Source organism: Haematobia irritans, unplaced genomic scaffold, assembly GCF_050003625.1.
Source record: "Haematobia irritans isolate KBUSLIRL unplaced genomic scaffold, ASM5000362v1 scaffold_6, whole genome shotgun sequence".
Taxonomy (NCBI): domain Eukaryota; kingdom Metazoa; phylum Arthropoda; class Insecta; order Diptera; family Muscidae; genus Haematobia; species Haematobia irritans.
In genome coordinates this window covers 97,501-97,975 of record NW_027445819.1, presented here as the reverse complement: position 1 = coordinate 97,975, position 475 = coordinate 97,501, and positions in this window count along the sequence as shown.

Sequence of the window (475 nt, the reverse complement as noted above, 5' to 3'; positions counted from 1 at the left end):
TCCGTTGAAACTACTATAGGTAATGGGTCTGTCATGAAAGCAATGGTCGAAGACAAAAATCATTTCACTATGAGCATACTGAATGATATCGACTAAAGCATTGCTAGTGGTTGAACGATGTGTCTTGGGCAAGCACACAGCGACTAGAGCAGACACACAAGCAAGTCAAGCAGTCATTCGGCATTTTAGTCGAGCAATGGCTAGTGTTTGCTATGTGTTTAGTATGGGTTTCGTTGATTTTACTTGAAGTGAATCAATGAGATGCTATGAGTGGTGGTTGATCGAATGGCAAGCGAGCTCGCATGTTAGTATAAGCAAGCAAGCAAGCAAGTCAGTCGATGGATGAAGTGAAGCAACGACAAACAACGACGACGATGGCACTTAGTTGGGTCATCATATTCATGGTGTGTTTCTTAAATTTCATGCAAGCATTTGAATGAATGTATGGAAGGTAAGAATAAAGGAATATAATTTT